This window comes from Monomorium pharaonis, chromosome 1 (assembly GCF_013373865.1).
Source record: "Monomorium pharaonis isolate MP-MQ-018 chromosome 1, ASM1337386v2, whole genome shotgun sequence".
Taxonomy (NCBI): Eukaryota; Metazoa; Arthropoda; class Insecta; order Hymenoptera; family Formicidae; genus Monomorium; species Monomorium pharaonis.
In genome coordinates, this window is record NC_050467.1 from 17,659,276 (window position 1) to 17,677,750 (window position 18,475).

Sequence of the window (18,475 nt, forward strand, 5' to 3'; positions counted from 1 at the left end):
TTACATCAAGAAATAACAGTCACTCTTATATTATGGAATAAACTCAACAATTTTTTTCTGTCAATTTTAACAGATAAATTCTGTTACTAATAATAAGGAATACGTTTATTATGTAAAATTAAAAATATATGCACATTGTGTTATTTTTACACTTTGATTTCAGTTATTCTAATAATTTAACACTTTACTTAAATTAACATTACAGTAATATGTTAAAGTAACAAGCAAATATGTTAAATTTTAATATAAAAACTTTAACCTGGATATTTTTTAACAAAAAAAAACACAAAATTTTTTACTGTGTATTAAACATAAAGTAACAATTAATCATAACTTGTTTCAAGTTGTCTACAGAGAGAATTGAGATTCCTGAAAATGTTTTTTAAGTTTGTCGCTTTCTTCGACTTAAAATTTTTTTAAATTGAAATTTTATCTTTTATTAGTTTTTCTATTGTAGGCCGATGTATTTAAAACGCAGTCCGCACACAATGCAAAATTCAAAAAATTTGGACCTGTGTCGCTTTTCTTGCAGAAGCAAGTGATATGTGATCCTGACGTTTCGACAGGCTCGTTGCGTGGACAAGTCGCCGTTGACAGCCGGCAGTGCAGCTTATGCGATTAATTGCGCTTTAATTCACCCCGCCCCGCTCAATACGTCGCGGCCCTTCCAAAATTACTTCTCCAATTAACATACACGTTTTATGTTGCGTTCATCAATAATCGATATCTCGTGTGCCTACCTATCAAGCCTACGCGCTTGAAGCGAAATGTGTTGACGTGTGCCTGCTACCGTTCGCCGCACTGTTTGGTTCGTTGGATGTGTTTGGCCGTGTCTCGATGCATGTCTGATTGCTTGCTCAGCAAGTCGTTGATGGACACGTGTGTGTGTGTGTGTGTGTGTGTGTGTGTGTGTGTGTGTGTGTGTGTGTGTGTGTGTGTGTGTGTGTACGTCGGAATATGTCTGTCACCGCTACGACACGACGTCTCACACATTTCATAATTATCTCTTTAATGTACACGTACGCGGATGGCGTGATATGGAATATTTATATCCTGAGATCCTTTAAATAATTCATTCGATTCGTTGCACGGTCGAATATCTTTATTAGCGATTATTTTCTCCATTGATAGGCAACGAATATCAAACTCGATTTGTTTTTTATTCATTCCTTTACGCTGTTGAATTTATAACGTCAAATTAGATTGAATTTGATTTTTCGAATCATTTCTATATTGCCACTGCTCCTACTTGATTTGTTATTAATTTATCTAAAACAATAAAGTTAAATAATTTAGTTCAAGGAATGTACCTATCAAATTTGATTCAAATTTAATTTATTATTTATTAAATGCGTGTGTGTGTGTGTGTTAATATGTACACTGTTTACTTTGAAACTAAACGATTTAATTACAAAAACAAGTTGATTGCATGTAGTTGTTTTTTTTTAATTACATGTTTTAAGTTTGAAGAATAAATTTCAACACACGCGAAAATTAAACATAACAAAATGTTAATTAACTCGAGAAATTGGTTGAAATTTTATTCTTTAATATTTAACAGTGTAACAGAAATGCGTATCCAATAATAGCTAAGAGAGACATAGCGACCTTTAATTCACGGGCGAATGGGAGAACATTCTTAGATTTGTTCGCTTTGACACTAATTGTAAAAAACTCCTAGTGGATCGGATCGGTCACGTTGCTACCTCGATAATCTCGATGTGTGTTCTCCGAATACAAAGACGATCTCAGGAGAAATGGCTTTGTGACGATGAGAGCGCGTGCCGGCGCGTCTGGAGAACACTGTCGTTGAAATACCGTGATCTGTCTTTCTTCTTTGCACGTCGTCCAAGAAGCTATGGAATTTAGATGGGAAAGCCAAGTCAACTGATACTATATTTTGCATGCTGCGCAAAGCGATCATCTACCTTGTAGAAAGCGCGCATCAGATTCGAGCGTTGACCTTCTCGTCATATCAGACTTTTCAGTCACTATTATTCACTTAAATTATTGTAGGAAATCAAACACGCACACGCTCAGTTAAAATTTAAGTTCTCTTTATTAGACTCGCAAGGACTGACTCTTAGATGCTACTCGCACGGATCGCTCGCAAAGACTGACCTTTTTTTCTTGTCGCTAGGCTCGCGTGTCCAGCTCCTACGCGGGCGCTATCGCACGTCCACTCGCAGACAAAAAAAAGAGATGCATTAAAAAAAAGAGATGCGTTCTATCCTCGCGACCGCCGCACTGATCCGTCGTGCTAACGTTGGAAAAACTTTTTACGATCGGGCTTGTCCCGCGCCCGGCTCCACATTATCATATATTTATCTATCAATTAGGAACAAAACATATGATATGTAGATTAAGGCAGGAAAATGTTCTAATTATACCAAGATCTGTATGATAAAATGCATTTAGATAAGATAAAACAAAGTTTCTAGTTATCATGATTGGAATCGATATTTTATAGCTAGAACATTGATAAAGTTAACTATAAGAATTTGATTAGGTAATTATCGGTTTATAAAGTTTCTTGTGTCACGTTTGACAGAGACATTTTTTGATTAAAAATTATGTGCTGACTGAAAGTTATGTGCTAATTAAATAAATTTAGTATTATTATTAGTTCTTTAATTATCTTATTTTTAGAATAGAAGACTAGAAATTCTAATATACAAGAAGTTTTTAATTTATCTGATAATTTCTAAAAGAATTTTGATTTATTTATTTTCCAAGAGACGCAGTGAAGTCCATCAGACTTCCAATTTATGGAACCATATTTTTTCCAGTGTATGAGTCGGATTAATGTAAAATTGTGTTTGATATGAGTATAAAGTAAAAAGAAAATTGAGGAGATAAAGGAGATGAGAGATACGAGAAAGAGAGATACGGTTCGGGGGAAAAAAAACGTTCCTTTAGAATAAAATAAAGATTTATTGCGCGGGAAAGATCAATACCTCGAGAACGAATAATTCTTGCTAAAATTAAATTAAGAGGAATTATTCTTTTATATTTCAATATTAACATATTGATCCAGTCCTTAGTTCTGTCCGATGGAACCGTATCGTTAACACGGTTTCTTTTTTCAGAAATCCATTTGTCCCATCGATTCCGTTCATCTGTCGCTTTTATATGATACGATATCTGAACCGGGGGAGAGAGAGAGAGAGGGCGAGTGCGGCAGTATAGCAGTAAATGAGACGTTAACCGCCTCGCGCAGGTGTGTCCCTTCCAATATCCTTTTTCGCGGCGATCCACGTTCGAGCGTTAAAACGTTCCTTAAATATCGCCCGTGCTCAACGGTGAATTACGATTTACTCCGGCCACGGCAGCGTCGAACTTATGCTAAGGGAAAAGAAGATAGAGAGAGAAAGAGAGAGAGAGAGAGAGGGGGGGGGGAGGGCAGAGAAGTAGAAAGAGGAGAGAAGTGGCATGACGGGGTGGAATCGAGCTTGCACGGCTCTGTACGGCGATTTCTTAGACGCTCGGCGCAATAAGTACCCATAATGCCTCGAAACGCGAAGCAAGCGGAACCATCTCATCGTTTACCCGCTATCGGCCGCCATCGTCCGCCGCTGTAAGACGTCGGTTATCGGGAGATTGCACAGCCTCTTCAAGAATACTAATAACGAAGTCGGAGGGAGAACTAAGCGAATTTTCTGCGTGTCCGACGATTACGAATCAGCTCGGATCTGTCTATTGCCTATCGGAATCTCTATATATAGTTGGTTGAGCGTTTCCGCGATCGATTTTGTTCGCGCGTAATTTCACCGGAGAGTCAGGCTCGATCGCAGGGGAGAGTCGAGAAGTTATTAACTCCGGCGTACGATTAAAATAGGTTGTATTCTCGCAGTCTTACGCGTGATAATCTTGACTGCTGTTTGTTTTTGACTACTTTGGGCGCTGTACGTTGGGGGTAGATGGAGGCCTAAGGTACACAAAGACGAGCGACGTAGGCAATTTTGCGCCCGGTTAACGGATGCTACTGTGTTTTACTCGAGACATTAGGTGCGAGGGGTTGGGATGTTAGATAATCCCGCTTAGAATGTATCTTACAAACAACGTGCGCAAAGCGGGGCGAGCTGTTATTCTCTCCTGCAGAGTGTGTTATACGATTAAATCGGGATGTAACGTATATGCAGGGGGAGTACGACTCGTGTTAGGCTTACAGAGGGTGCTTGTGTAACGCGAAAGAACTCGCTCGATCTCCGCGCTGCGATAAATCTTCACGATATCCCGTTCGTCAGTTTCTCGATTGAATTGGCCCACGGAAAATTGTGGGAACTCGCGGGAACTGGATCGAAGCCGAAGTCTAGAAAATGAAGGAGAAAGTAAGATTGGGGAGATAGAGGTTCCTCCGGATTAACAGTAAAACGACTGCGCGCGGTAAGGGCGAAACTTTTCCCGCATCTCCATGGAGCGCGTTTCTGTATTAAGGATCTGGAAGGATTTAAAACAAGTCTCGGATACACGGGTAAAACAATGCGAAAACGAGTAAGCTAACGTAAAAGACTGTACCTAACATGCAATGATCCAAGTTAAATTGCAATTGTATAACACTTCGTGCACCACGAGTAATTTGCGGTAAATTCATATCTGGGCTCTTCTAAGTAGCCGCTTTCGAAATGACAAAACGCTACTTCGAAGTAAACAGAATTTATCAGAAATAAAAGATAAAAAAAGAGAAAGAGTCCCATTTTTCATCGAAGCGGATTTTAAGATGTTTAATAATATTTCTACAACAATTATTAAAAAATACCAGATATATGTATTTTGTTTTAATAAAAAAGATCGAAAATTTCTTTACTTCAGTTCTTTGCTAAAAAAGGATTTGGTTTACAATATTTTTTAATTATATATATCTATATATCCATAAATTTAATAATTAATCAATATCTATTCTGTTATAATTTTGTTTTTATCTACATAATCTTTTCTTATTTTATTAGCTTATTTAATACAGTGTTTAACATCTAAGCTGTTTACATTTCGTTATTCTATTGTTACAATATCGCAAAAGATTTTTTATCTTACTCTTTTATCCTAATAAAATTTGTAAATAATATATTGTATATGTAACATACATATATATGTAATCGAGCTTTACTACGAAAAACGTCTTTGGTACGCCGCGTTTGCTTTCATCTACAGTTTCTTTGACGAATTTGGCGTCCATTTTTTCCAAACGAATTCGATTGGCTACCTTTTCACATGTACTTTCCGGGTTTATAAAAAAGTCCTTTGTCCCCCTAAATCTTTTGTCTTTCATCTATCGTTTGATCTATTGTAAAATCGTCAAAACAAAGTCAATTTTTGCAATACGTCTTTACAATATTATATGCAATAAATATGAAACTTGAAGTCTTTTGCATTATAATTGGAACAAATCTTTGATTTAATGACAAGAGTTGATAATTTAAATTAAGCCAAATATTATGTTTTTATTTTAATATTATAGGAATAGTCATCTAAAAAGAGCACAATATGTGATTGTTCCGATAATAAAAATATTTAAAAAATGTAGTTTTTAGTTAAAAGATATTGTTACTTTCTAATATTTTTTCTTTTAATTTGTGAAAAGTATTATATTTTTTTTTGATAAACTTATACACATTTTTTTTTAAGCAAGTTGGAGTAAATGATCCAGTTATAGGATTTAAGTACTGAAAATCGACTTTGACTGCTTTTTTTAATTAGAAGATTAAATAAGTTTTATTTTTAATGAAATGATATAACAGTAAGTAGACCTCTCGAAAAGTAAAATTAACTATAATTATACTGATTGCGAGAAAAATGTGATATTTGCGACTATAATTACATAGTAAAATAATTATAGTTCCAGAATATCATTCTTATAGTAATTATTACTATAACATTAATGAGGATAACTATTTATTCATGGTAATAGTTGTAATAACTGCTTTATAGTACAATTTGCTATATTAAAATCTCTGCTTTGGCTATGACAATCATATTGTAAATTGCATAGACCAATATTATGACTATAAAAACTTTAACATAGTTTAAACAAACTATATCGTTGAATGACTATCAAAATATGGTTGGGTCCAAAAATCTGATAAATTACAGTAATATTATAATTACCGCAGTTATTTTTTCTCTCGATATTATAATTAAAAAAAAATTTGTTCTATGATCCGTGACTACTATTGCACATAGTAATATTTAATATAAAATTTCCTCCGTATAGCGTATGCTTTTAAGGATGCGGGTTTAAAAACGACTACAAATTATAGTGATATTTATGGTTACTGGAAAACTTTTTTCTTTCGGTGTACGATAATTACATTTAAAAATCGAACTTCAAATTTCCCGTTTTTAAGACACCGTCAATTAATTAGACCATTGACTTTGTGTCTGTGTTAAAATTTTTCAAACATGATCTTGTATTCTTGTTTATATAAAACAATGATTGTTGATTGATGTGAAACTAATCCCTTTTTTTCTGTTTAGAGTCACATATTCGTTTCGCTGGGTGCAGTCAATCGATTCCGAGTAAATAATCCGGTCCCGCGGGTTCGCTCGGAAACTCGGAAAATCGGGCGCGAAAATTGATTCTCTCACTCTTGCGTCGCGCACGGTCTCCCCGGTGATGTTCCCCTCCCCCCCTCCCCCTGGCGGCGTATAGCGCCGGGTTTTCGCCTCCTCTCGATAAACCCTATCAAACGCAGGCGATGAAAGCTCGCGCGGTCCGTTCATCTCGGTTGCGAGGCGATTTCCAACCGCGCACGCACGAGGGCTCGTCATAAATCTGACTGGCCGCGACGACGACAGTGCGTTGCTCGGCGGCAGTAATTAACCATTCGTCGACTGTCGGTTCTTCTGGCAGCTAGAACCCCTATAGTGAAGAGGGGAAAGGGGACGAGGTGGGAAGGGCAATCGGATCGATACGTCTCCTCTCCGATGCGCCTTGTGCTCGAAGATGCGACGCGGGAAACGCGCTCGCGGGAAGAGGGCGAGGGAGACGTGCGCCGATTGATGGGATTGATCATGGGCTAGATTAGGGAGAGTGACGAATTGTTATTTGTCCCCGCCGCACTCGCTCCCGCGGATGCCGCGCGTTTATATTCCGCTCGCCGATAATTAATTCCTTCCTCTCGAAGGTTATCCTGACTAATCGTCCGGTCTTAGAAAGCCCAGCTAACCCGAGACAGCCCGGCCCGGTCGGCGCAGCTGCCGGGCGTGTTCGGTTTAATGAGAGTGCAACGCCGAGATTTCGAAGAAGAATCCGATTAGTGCCGCGCATAGCGATAAATATCGCCGTGGATCAATGTGATTTATCGCCCTGTATTCGCCCTGGATTCGCGCGTCTCGAACTATCCCGCGCGATATAATTTATATGTACGCGCGCCGCGCGTACACAACTTACGGTATACTATGGGTACACCAGATAATGCGGCTAAGAGAGAGAGAGAGAGAGAGAGAAAGAATTGATGCGTACACGTCAAACGTTGCGTCGAGTTCGGAATTAATGATCTGGCCGGAAAGACCCACCCACATATCTCCGCATTCTTTTTTCTCCCTCTTTCTCCCTCCCTCTCTCTCTCCTCGTGTTTCTTTTTTTAGATAAATAAATATCATCCGGAAAGATATAGCTTCTCGCTTCTTTTTGCACTTTCTCTTTATTTATTACGCGAGCGCGATCCTTTTTTATTACTGGTTAATTAATCAAGCTTTAAAAATCAGCGGCCGGGGTAAGGGTGGGAGGGGGGACGTAACGGTGGATGTCTTGATAGATATGCCGTGCATACGGAAATATGTACGCGCGTATGATACGTAGCGTACTTCGAATTTGTTTGACAAGTCGCCCTGACGGGTAAGTGCAACCGCGAATTTGAAATTCTAAATATTGCACCGAGGGGAGGGGGAGGAGGAGGACCTCCGTAGGTATTGCGGTGCAATCGATCATTCGTAACAAGTTCTCCTGCTAGGATATATATCCCATTGAAAATGCTTCCGCGATACACTCGACATATCTGTTGCAATACGTAATGCGATCGCGCGCTGCAAAAAGTAATCACGGTACCGCAATTTCTAAGCAATAATCTTGTCCCGACTGAATTTTGCCGGAGCAAATTTCGTTATTGCTTCCACCATTTGAATGTGACACAGCTCAAACGGAATGGATAAACCGATAAGCAGTGGCGGTAATTAGCGTTACCGCGAATCGATTCGCGAATAATTACGAATAGGATTTGTTACGCTAACATCTATACACGGAGGAAATTTTGTAGTAAGAATAGCATAATAATATGCTATTAATGAGTGCGCACTAAGGAAGGAATTGTGTAAATTTTGACTATGTTTTTATATATTGACTACTTCACTGATAGAAAAGTGTGTCATATATGTAATTATAATTGCATAGTAAAATAGTTATAGTCAGGAATATTATTTTTACAGTAACTATTACTATAATATTGGTAATAATTATGTTTATAATAAATGCTTATAATAATTATTTTATGATACAACTTACTATATTAAAATCTTTATTTTGCTTGTAATAACCAAAAGCAAAAACCATAAATTATATTGATATTATGGTTATCGCAACTATTTTTTTCTCTCGGTATTATAATATATTTCTCTAACATTTATTTTTATGTTTCGTGGCTACTATTGCACATGGTAATTTTTAATACAAAATTTTCTCCGTGCGGCGTATGCTTTTAAGGATGCGTTTTGGCTACACAATACCAGCTAAAAGTTCGATCGAAATTTAATACTGATTGATATTTATTCCGCTTCGTATTCGTTATTTTACTTCAATTTAAGTGAATCGGTTTAAATAATATATACGTTCTTCTCTGACTTGTTTACCATTATAAAAATTTTAGATCTTACACAGATGCCTGAACGCAATAATATGTAAAATTTTTATATTTTTAATAGAGACGTGCGTTCTTAAAACAGAGAGAAATTATGTGAAAAGTGGCAATGCACGTTGCGAATATTGTTAAGCTGCAGGCGCAGTTCGCGCATGTAACCGTGCGGTGGTGCGCTACAAAAAAAAAAGAAAAGAAAAAAGAGGCGGATCTTGCCCGATATTCAATTTTCGCTCGGCCACAGAGTGTCGACTCTTATTTGCCAAGGTTGTAATGCAAAGCACCCGATATTTGCCGAACGCGTTGGGGCGGCGGCGTCTATTTTGCCGGTATGGTAAAAATAAAACGTTGAGTGCTGCTAAATGGTGTCGGCGTGAGAGGCGACGCCGTGTACGTGCATACACACAACTGAAATTGTTGCTCTCCGGGTTTACGCGTAGGGAAAAGCAGAGTGAAATGCGAACGGTGAGTCTGTTCGTCGTTAGGGGGGGGGGAGTCTCGGGATAGTGCGAGTGTATTGGGGACGGGAAAACGCGAGAATCCCACGTTGGTGAAAGTTGCCGTCGGGTTAGGTGTTGCTGGTCGATCGGCTTTTTCCACCTGATAAAGCTCAGCCAATTAATGTCCGCCGGTTAAGTCACTTTGCCGCCGATAAAACCGAAGGGGAGACGCGCGCGCGTTGATTCGAGAGATCCGGCTTATTTGTGCACGCGTCTGCCAAGGGGTGGGACCGAGAAAATCGGCTACGATTTGTTCATCACGGCGTGATACGACATCGGGATGAAGGGAAACGCGGTGAAAAACGTCCGCGTCGTCGTGATAACGAGCGTGCGGCTTTATTTGGCTACGGGCTTGTTTAGCGAAGCGCCTGGCGAAAGCGTGGTTGTGTGTAGCCATTGGAATATATTATCATCTGCGAACGCCACTCTAGTTAGGTACGTGTGTCAATAGTGTTTAGTATGCAACTTGCTTAAAATGCAACGAGAATGTCTCATCTCGCGAGTTATCAATTTTGTGGAGTACTGCGATTGAAGTACATTGTGCTGTTGTACGGCCAGCTTTGTCCCGCAGTAATGCTTCAAATATCGTACTGTTTCCCGGGGCTAATTATTTTCACAGATGAATATATTTATAGCGTACATTTCCAGAGTTTGGTGATGAACACGCGCACATCAAAGTATAACTTTCGTCAGAAATTGATCAGTTATATACCTTTTACAATTTTTAAAGTTTTCACATTAAACATTTTAGACCAACTCTCTTCTCCTCCCTCTCTCTCTCTCTCTCTCTCTCTCTCTCTCTCTCTCTCTCAAGTTAGTCACTTACAGTTAAGTTCGCGTGCAATTATCTGGAGAATAAGGTTATATTATCCACTTGCAGTCTCGAAGTCAAATTAGTTGGAATTCCTTCTTCTCTTCAGTCGTATCTCATAGCTTGGAACTATTTAAATCTCGACATTTATACTAAGAAAAAATGATCCCAGTTTTTTACGAGAGATATCCATTTACATTAAATATTTTGTTTTATTGTATACCGCTTTTTGTCAGAAAATTCGAATTATTAAGTAAAATATTTAAAAGACATAATAAGGAATTACTTTAACTTTAATAATGAATAATAAAAAGAAAAAACTAGAGGGTTAGGAAAAACTGGAAGAGTTTCTTACAGAAACCGAACAAATTTAAAAGTTAAATTTTTAGGAAACCAAAAGTTTTTCATTTTTAAACTGCTTTGTATAAATATGGTAATTTGTCTTCGAATATGTATAAATATTCTTTTAAATTCTAATAATATTAATCAAAACGTATAACTTTGTTTATATATATGTACACATATATAAACAAGGTTATAGGCTTTGATTAATATTTTTAAAATTTAAAAGAAAATTTATTTAAAAGAAAAAAGCTATGTGTATTTATTTGGTTCTTGCTAGAAATGTTATATGTGCTATATATTTTTATATTTATATTTTTTTATTTTACGTTTGACTTTTGTCAGAACAAAATTGTTCAGTGTCACGATATGACGTTATTGATAGAGAATGATATTCCGCTAAGATTAAAAAAATGGCTTTTTTTATATATCTTTGTAGGAAACACTTAATTTTTTATTAATTCTGTTTATAATAATTTTTATTGAATCTGTTTTTCATAAATTGGAGGATAATTTTGAACAGAAATATATTAAGACAATATCGATTTAAATGATAAATTTTTAAATTATTATTATAATATAACTTTAATTAAAATTCATAGTATTAATATATTCAACTACGCACATTGTGAAATATTTAATAATTATTGTGCAATATAAATTCTAATACATATCTACATTAAGAATGGAAATTATGGAAAAACATTATTGGAAAGCGCAATATTTCCTGAACGATTTTCCTCTCTTGCAACAATATACGTCTTCATTATATTTCTAGTCGAGTACACAGCCGATCGACTCAATTTGTTAGATCCTGGCAGCCGGCTGCATTCGGCCGTCGACGCCTTTTCGCCCTGGATTTTGAAATTCCTTTAGTTATCCACCGACTTCTGACGTTCCCTCGTCTGGCGCGCAGCCGAAAGTGGAAACGAGTTTATGGCGTGGCGGGATGGAAAAAGAGGAGACAGGCTCGAACCCTCCCGATGGAAATATTTATTCCAGAAATTTTCCTCGGAATAACGGCCTGGTTTCTCGCGTTTATATAAATTTCGTCCCCGGCGTTTTCGAGTCTTCTCGCTTGGGAGCTGCCACAGCGCTGCGCGAGATATACCCGGAGAAAACCAGCGGAGTTCGGCGATAAACTTATGCACTTTCTTACGCTTTTCTTTCCTCCGACCCTGCGTCCCCATTGTTTTAGCTACCTTATGCCCCCGAACCTTGTCTCGCTATCGACCGCGCGCGTTTCAGCCACGCATTGATTTTTGGATATACGGATGGTTCTCAAAACGGGACCAACATATTTAATCATGAATAAAAAAAAATTTTTTTGAGGAAACCTGTCGGCGCACAGTTTATATGAGATGGGAATATTAATAGAAAAATTATATTCATCGCCAAAATTCGATGCAGACTGTATAGGCAATCTACTTCATCGATATGTTTAAACATACATATATCGGTTGGGAGAATTAATTTACTAAAAAAAAAAATCCTTTGAAAGTGTGTCGAATATGTAATATCACGTCCTACAAAGGATTCGCGGCACGAAGATATTTCGTTCACGAACTACATGAATGTCAACATTTCATTCGCACGCCAGTTTCGAAGTCTGCAGTTTGTCTCAGGAAGAAAACTCGCAGACTTCTCGCGCCACGGAAAAGCCACGGATGTCAGGTTTTCATTTGGGTATTCGTTTTGAAGTCTCCATAAAAGTTAGCCAGTACTCGAGGATCTGAGACACCTAATTTTGAAACTTCTCGCGTTACTTATCGTCGTCTGTCCAGTAATTTGTCGACCCGCTGCGGGAAATTTATGAAGAAAACTCTCAATAATTCTCTTAGATAACGAACTCTCAACGTACCTACATTATTCACGTATTTCTTTCTATCTCTAATTCGATTCTTTTCGCCGTTATTGTGCGCATGGCGTATTCAAGAACAAATATCTTACTACATTGAGTTACGTTTTGAGACTTTTATTGTAAGTTGAATTGATCTTAAGTCGAATAAAGCGTTAAGAGCATCAAACTGGCATTATCGTGTAAATTTATTTTATTTTAATTGATATATTATTGGTATTATCTTATGTACATGTGAAATAATTATTTTATTATTGAAAACGATTATAAATTTTTATTTAAAAATGACAAAATAAATTTTTTAAATTATATCATAACATTTTAACAAAATTAATATTTAGTTCAAAAATGAATTAATTTGAATAAATAATTATATGAAAAGAGATTTTTTTTAATATGAATTATAATATTTATTATAAAATTAGTATAAAAAATTAATATTTTCAAAAATTTTTAGATTATTTGTTTAACAAATACTTATCAGCTTTATTATAATCCACTACGTTATTCTTTAGTCAATTTTTAGGCACTGTATGTTCAATCATAAGTTTGAAAACTCGTAAACTGAGATAATCGTAAAGAGGAGGATACTTGTGTTCAGTTATTCAACAGAAATTATTAAGGGTACAAAATATTACTATTAAGGTGGTGTACCTTTTAGCTTTTAATAAGATTATAGGATTAAATATCGTTACGATGTATAAACGTATATTGAGCGGATAAAATGTATCTGTCGAGTAGCAATCAAATATGAAGCGATTATCAATATTCAACAAAAGCAAGTGATAGTACGGTGGAATTCTGTCGCAGCATTAATCCTATCATAATATTATCCTCTCATTAGTTTGCATTAAGCTGATTGGATTACTAATTATGCGAGGAAGGAGACTTCGAAACGCAATTATTGCTTAATTAAATTGATACGAAATTAGTGATCTAGTTGCATCCAAATAACTGTAATATTTTTTTTCTTATTTCATCATTCTTCTCACAATCTTTCCTTTTTGTTATTTCGCGTGTTGTATTTAAACACTATACATAATTTTATTTTGTTTATCTAAATTATAAGCCATGACTTGTTAAATAGTTAGTTAAATATTATAGATTGTGGAAGAAGAAACTTTTTTTTTACCTCTAAATCACGGTAATGAAGCAATGTGAACATCGACGTTGACTATAATTTTGGTAAAGTTTACTATAAATTTTAAATAAAATTTTGCTAAATTGCATTAAAATTAAAGTAAATTTATTTAATAATATTTAATAAGAACACTTAGTAAACTGTTATTAAGTTTTACAAAAATTACAGTAAAATTCTTCGATGTTTATTTCACGATGTTTCACTGTAATTTTAAAAATAAATTCTAAAAGAAAATTCTTTTTTTTTGTAATTTGTTATATAATCTAGTTAACAATATCTATAACTTCTTAAAGAAAATTTAATCTCTCTTCCAGCAAATTACTACAAACGCTGTTGGCTTACTTTGTGCACACAATTAACTTTGTCGCTTAATTATGCAAAAGCATTCCATATACGAGTGTCTAATTAATCGCGTCGGCACTTGAGACGAAGCTCAATCGTCTCACGCGGTATTTCGCGTGTTCCGAGAACACGTAAGGTTTCTACTAGCAAGTACTGCACAGACGTGCAGAGAGACAGCCGGGTAATCCTTCCCGACCTCCGTCATAGTTCTGTCTGACCTAGTCTTATACGCGAAGACGAGATTTACCTTTGTTTCATCACGTTTTGCCAGTAGTTTCAACGTTAGCTTCGTTGTAATTTCGCCCAGGCGTACTTCGACTACTATACTCTCGATGGCGCGGTGGTGACGACGGCACGGGGTATTAAGGTAATGAGAATTTCCGTATTCTCCCCCGTCCCCCTCCATATCCGAGTATTCGATAACGCTGGGATCAAGTTGGAGTGCAAGTTTCCATTTCGAGGCAATGATTCGGACCGCAAAAGTGGACGATAAAAATCCGCCTTCGTTGAAAATCGCGCCGTTTTCCGCGAGGAAAAACCTGCGTGCTTTCAGTCGGATACGCATATGAATTCGAATTGAGTCGTATAATCTTCTGGAAACCATTTATACGCCGATTATTTATGCATAATCGTACTAAAATCGTACAAAATTTTACGTTTATTATATTATCCGTAGAGAGTATTTGCAGAGTGAAATTGGCAATGTGTTAATATTTATACCTTAAAAAATTTAGACCTTAAAATACTTTAAATGAATCGTATACGTACGAAAGTTGTGTGAATTACGTTATATTTTTATTTAAAAACATATTTTTACAATTTATATTTGCTCTACTTGTTACTTAAAATTAAATTATTTTAAAACACAGTGACACAAGAACATTATTTCTTATTATATTATTAATTATATTATTTCTTAATTACAAGAACATAATTTATCAGAATACTCTTTGTTAAAATAATGTTTGATCTATATATATATATATAAAAGTATCGCTAAATTTTTTGTATTACTTTAAAATGTAATATAGAACGATAATTTTTCAATAACTTTTTTATTATTATAAAAAGCGTATGTTAGCCACTGATACATGCGAGGATTCAATTATTTATATTTGTGTACTTAGCGTATATTAACGTATATTAACGTATATTAACGTATATTAATGTATATTAACTGCTAGCGATTGTATCGTGAACCCCTGCATTGCATTTGTCCGCAATGCATTTGATTGTGATTCAAATATTACACAATACGGTAATATTGAGTACTCGATTAGATTAGAGTAGTGGGTAGAACATGTAATATGAGAATGGCTCCTGGCGTAAACATTGCACAATGATTCGGGTCTGTTGGTCCAAATCTAGCTGTATCAAATATATCTAAAGCGATTTGTTGCTCTCACACTCCCTTCGCGATTTATACAGACGGACGGCGCGGAAAAGATTAACAAGATCAACGGGATTAATCTGTGGGCCCATACTCTCGCTCTGATTTTCCCGTACATTGCTCTCCCGGCGACGAAAACGCAGGATCAATAAACCCGAGAGATATTTTCTAAATGCGAAACATATACACGGCGCAGGCAGTTACGATCGAGGAACGAAACAGGCGCGTGTCGTTTTGCGTAATCTCACGACAGTGAGATTCGCTTTGTGCGAGGCACAAAGCCCACCGGCGCCATTCCGCCGAATGCCCGACTTTGTATGTATGTCTATTCCCCGAATACGTCGTTACGGAACCGGAAACGTTTGCTCGAGGCTCATTGAATTTCCCGCATTGCGAAGTTTTGTACATGCCGGACTGGAAGTAGCATCGACGAATGTTTCGCGAGCACACCGCTTCAAATGTGCTTAGGTCTCGATAACCATATTCGCCTTTGTGCATTTTTATTACAAATATGTTTTACTATTTATTATGTAGGCCTGAGTACAGTTTCGTATGCGGGGAAATCAACAGTGCACTGTCTGGGTATGGTATATCTTTGAATTATGGGAGGAATAATGCAAGAGAAAATTTTAAAAAATAAAAAGGTTATTAAACCTGCATGCATATTAGTAAAATTTGATTTTCCGCTTGTTTCTTGAATTTTTGAATTTACATTAAGTCTTTGCTTTTAATGTTACAAATATTTATAAACTGAAACATATATTTTAAAATTAAAAAATAAAAAAACACATTTTTGAAAATATTTTATAATAGAGGAAAGACACCGAATTTGGAACAGTTTTCTAAATTAAAACTCTTTTATTTCTTGGAAACTAAACGTAACACCATACGAATACCAGTAAAAATATGATCTGCTTAGTTAATTAAAGAAATAAAAACCTATATTTCATACATTTATATCCTTTTTTTTAATATAAAATCTGCTAAAAATGAGTTTGACAAAAGCGAGAGTTATATTTGCACGATTATGTCTCTTCGGTAAGCCTAACGGAATAACATTGAGTCTATAATAACTACATAATTCAGGTAAAATGTATAAATTAATAAAATGTAACATTAATACCAGGGTAATGAAAATGCAAATTCAAAAATAATGCATTACTTATTAATTTTTTAATAAGTAATTATTTCTTTATTCATTAATTATTAAAACAGTAATCCAAAATGGGAAAAATCGCATTAATTATTTCAAAAGTAATGTGTAATGAAAAAAATCGCATTACTTATTTCAAAAGTAATGCGCTATTTCAAAAATAATGCGTAATTGAGAATCTTCGTATTGGTTATTGAAAAAGTATTCTTTAATGAAACCGTAATGCATTACTTAGAACCCTGTCCGTTACCAAAAAAAGTAACTGTAACGGTAACGGCGTTACAAGTAACGCGTTATTTCCCAACCCTGATAATATTACATTACTTATTTATTTTTTAGGATGGTCTATTTTTAACATTTAAATCATATGAATTAAAATATGAGTCTGAATAATCAAAACTTGTAATTTAATTTATAATATGTGTGATGAAAGTAAAAATAAACAACATATATATTTTTAGAATAAAATAAAATCTATAAAATTAGTATATATTGAATATATTATCAATTCGTGACCACATAATTTGAATTTTATGTTACATTTTATTTTTGATTCGGTTTAAGTCAAGTGCACGCTCATCATTTCATATTGAATAAATGTATGAAAAATACCCGAAAATGTTGTTTTTCACGGTTAGCATCATTGTTAATTATTATTCGATCTAATTGATCTCGGTCTGCAAAATACTTTAATACCGAATTAATTATTTAAAAAATAATGCGTAACAGGAAAATCGCATTAATTATTTCAAAAGTAATGCGTAATGAAAAAAAAATTGCATTAATTATTTTAAAAGTAATGCGTAATGAAAAAAATCGCATTGATTATTTCAAAAGTAATGAGTAATGAAAAAAAATCGCATTACTTATTTCAAAAGTAACGCGTAATTAAGAATCTTTGCATTAGTTATTGAAAAAATATTCTTTAATGAAACCGTAATGCATTACAAAAAGTAATGCATTATTTAGAACCCTGATTAATACGTCAATTGTATACGGATTCCAAATTAGACGCCCATTTCGTTAGATGCCTTTTTTGACATGTTCGCGAAAACTTTAATTATGAAAAAGATACGAAACAATATTATAAAAACTACTTCTATCATTCGATAGAAGATACTTCTTAATTTGTATTCGTGTTTTGATATTCCGTCATTAAGATGTTTAACATTGAATATTTGTACGACAAACTTTTACGTTTACGCAAATGTCGCGGTTGCTCTTGTTATTGGCGTATAATTTTTACGAAATATACGGGTCTCTTGGGATCGAGCTTAGCAGACGTAGACGAGGCATAATGATGAAACAGTTAATAGAGTCGATAAAGTTGCCTTTGAACTTATAATTTCATTCCACGTGCGCGGATTTCGAGAGACTGCGGGGGAAGAAAAGATTGGGGACGCGGAAGGTAGAGATGGAGCCGCGGCGCTCATTATAATATCACCGCCGGATAATCCTATACCAATTTCATATCCGATCGATCTTTACCTCGGATCTAAGAGTTAAAATCCGTGAGTTAGTTGAGATTCAAGGGAAATGCTGAGCCTCATAAAATCATACCTCGGAATTGCTTCGCGCGTCTCAGTGGTGGATTCCGCTGGGCGAATGTTTGATATTTGCCAGGATCGTGCGGGAAATGTGTGTTTCCAACCGCGCGCTGCTGCGCGGTCTTTTTTTCATTAAATTTTTTACCTACGTACTTCTCGTTTTATTGTTGCTCCTGCTCCTTCTATTTCCTCCCCCCCCCCCCCGTTTTCCGCCGAGCATGGACGTATACCGCGAGTCTAGAGAGAGTTGTGCAAATATATAAAAAAAAAAGTATATATAAAAGAAAAGAAAGGCATACCGTAAAACATTATTACAGCGGATAATAATCGGACGGTGCGTGTACGGGCGTGTCTTTTCTAAATGGGACGAGACGGCGGCGGCGGGAGACCATCGGAGTATCCGCTTGGAAGTTGTCGGTGCGCGATCGCAGCTGCTGCCGCGGCAGCAAAAGTTTCGAAAGAGAAGAAGCCCGTCGAATCGATCGTTGTTCATTGTGCGGGGCTGGACCGTTCTCCTCCGCGGAAACTGGGGCAGGAGAGAT

At 35.9% G+C, this 18,475-nt stretch overlaps 1 long non-coding RNA gene across 1 annotated transcript in view; it reads left to right on the forward strand.

Annotated features, from left to right (window-relative positions):
• The first annotated feature begins 244 nt into the window (after window positions 1-244).
• Window positions 245-18,475, forward strand: part of LOC118644246 — a 28,175-nt gene continuing 9,944 nt past the window's right edge. Inside the window, exon 1 of the long non-coding RNA XR_004962060.1 lies at window positions 245-9,784. This is a non-coding gene — a long non-coding RNA (uncharacterized LOC118644246). The remainder of the gene's footprint in view (window positions 9,785-18,475) is intronic.